The 2,608-nt window shown below is 42.0% G+C and overlaps 1 pseudogene; it reads right to left on the bottom strand.

The window, feature by feature from the left end:
* Positions 1 to 206: 206 nt before the first annotated feature.
* LOC129485427 (26S proteasome regulatory subunit 4-like) lies at positions 207 to 1,557 on the bottom strand (annotated as a pseudogene).
* Between the last annotated feature and the right edge of the window lie 1,051 nt (positions 1,558 to 2,608).

Below are 2,608 nucleotides of genomic sequence, written 5' to 3'. Positions count from 1 at the left end.
GTTTTGTTTTGTTTTGAGAAACAGCACACTTTATCAGGAAGCAGACTGCTGCACAGTGACCAACAGACAAAGGCCACCCTATGGGCACTTACACATCATACTCCAAAAGACACAGAATTTTTGATAATAAAAATCAATGAGAACAAGGATTCCTCTGGGCAAGCCCCCCAACCTCATCCCTTTCAGGGTTCGAGAAATCTCCCAACCATTTTCCTGATGGCAGCTGTGGTTCACTGGAGATAGAGCCCCTCAGGGGTGCCTTCCTATTTCTTATAAAGAACATTTTCTTTAGATTTTTGGAAGTCTTCATTTTTTACTTGCATTCTACATTCTCTAAGGCCATCAGACCAGCTTCTGTACAGATTGCCTTGATGTCAGCACCAGAGAGGCCACGATCAAGTCGTCCAGGTTTACATCATTGGCCAGCATCATCCTGATTGTGTGAATCTGAAAGGTGCACTTCTTAGTATTTTCATCATCAAGGGGGCACTCAATCTTCCTGTCAAAGCAGCCTGGTCTGAAAAGTGCTGGATCCAAAGTTTCTATTTGGTTTATGGCCATGATAACTTTCACATCTCCCCTAGAATCAAATCCATCTGACTGGTTGAACAGTTCCAATGCTGATCGCTGAATTTCTCTCTCACTACCAGAATTTGAGTCATATCTTTTTGTCCCAATTGCTTCAATTTCATCAATAAACATGATGGACGGTGCATGTTCTTCAGCAACTCGAAACAATTCCCGTACAAGTTTGGGCCCATCACCTGGGTACTTCTGAATAAGTTCAGAGCCAACTACTCTCAAGAAAGTGGCTGAGGTTTGGTTTGCTACTGCTTTGGCTAACAAGCTTTTACTTGTGCCAGGTGGACCATAGCGAATGACCCCTTTGGGAGGCTTTATACCCATCTCTTCATAATATTCAGGATGGGTGAGAGGAAGCTCCACGGATTCCTTAATTTCCTGAATTTGGTTGTCCAATCCCCCGATATCAGCATAGGTCACCTGGGGGCCTTTTCCACCTTTATCACTGTGACCAGGGCATCCATGTTATCCATCAGCACCCCTATCATGGCATGTACCTTGTGGCTGAGCAGGACCAAGCAGCCAGGTTCCAGCAGATCCTTGTCTACAAATGAAAGAATGCTGACATAGTGTTCTGAGCCCACAGATGTAGACACAATGGCATGATTGTCATCGATGATCTCATCCAAGTTTCCTACTGACATCAGGGTCCCCATCAGATCATCCACTTTTGATCTTTCCTTCTCTTGCTTTTCTTCTAATGGTTCCATTTGTTTCTGATTTCTAATGAATTCTTCCTCCATGAGAAGACAGTCTTTAATTCTCTTTAACTTCAGTAATTTTAACTGGCACTGAGTGTGAGGTGTCACCAGTGGCAGTTTGCCGGCAGCATATGATCCCTCTGTTTTCTTCTTCTTTTTCCCCACTCTAGTTGGTACAGGAGGTTTGTATTTCTTTTTCTTGTCTTTGTCATCCTTCTTTCCACCTCCAGGACCATGACCACCACTCTGACTTTGAACCATCTTGCCTTGGCCACTGGAACTGCTGCTGCCGGAAGTTCGTCCACCCAGAACATGTTATTATGATCTTACAGAACACAGTTTATCTTACAACTTATGTTTTTCTTCTCATAGAGTCTACTTCCAAATTCTTAAAACTTATGTTTGATTGTATGTTCAAAACAAAGTTAGTGCAGTCCGTGGTCATTCTTTTTTTTTTTTTTTTTGGCTTCATTTACCATTTCCGTTAGGTTCCTAGGGTTGTTGTAACAACATTGACTTACAACAACAGAAATCTATTTTCTCACAGTTCCGGAGGCTGGAAATTCAAAAATGTCTCCATTTCCCTATACATCTATAGACACCAGTCATTGGATTTAGGGCCCAGCCTAATCCAGTATGACCTCATCTTAACTACAGGTGCAGGGGGCTAGGATTTCAACTTATTTCTTTGCAGAACTCAATTCAACAAATTATTTTTGTGACATTTGCTATTGTCTATGTCTTCCCTCTAGAAAATTTCTTGACTAACACCTCTGTCTTTTCAAATGTCCCTCTCTTGGTCTTGTCCCTAATGGGAAAAGAGAATAGGATAGAAGTGGGGACAATGGTTCTCAACCAGTGGTGATTTTGTTCCACAGGAAATATTTGGCAATGACTGGAGAAATTTTTGGTTGTCACAACTAAAAGATGAGGGAGTTGCTGTTGGCATTCCCTGGGCAGGAACACTGCTAAACATCCTGCAATGCACAGGACACCCCACCTTCTAAATTCCCCCAATAAAGAATTATCTGGTCTCAAATGTCAATAGCACTGAGGTTGAAAAACCTTGATCCAGAAGTTTACAGCACTATTAGAACATATATTCTCTCAGTTGGCTATCTCACATCTTTATCAGAATGCACATTGCTAGCTGAGAGTAGTGATAAGGAGTTTAGAAGTATAGATCAGGGACTGGTTCTATACCAAACACCTTACCTCACAGCTTGGTCTTTGTATAGCATTGGTTGTCAAGCACAGCTGACAAAACCATCTGGGGAACTTAGAAAAATGACAAAAACTCAGGCCCTACTCTGTTCTATTGAACC

This window comes from Symphalangus syndactylus, chromosome 6, assembly GCF_028878055.3.
Source record: "Symphalangus syndactylus isolate Jambi chromosome 6, NHGRI_mSymSyn1-v2.1_pri, whole genome shotgun sequence".
Lineage (NCBI taxonomy): Eukaryota > Metazoa > Chordata > Mammalia > Primates > Hylobatidae > Symphalangus > Symphalangus syndactylus.
This window is presented reverse-complemented; position numbering and strand designations above follow the sequence as displayed.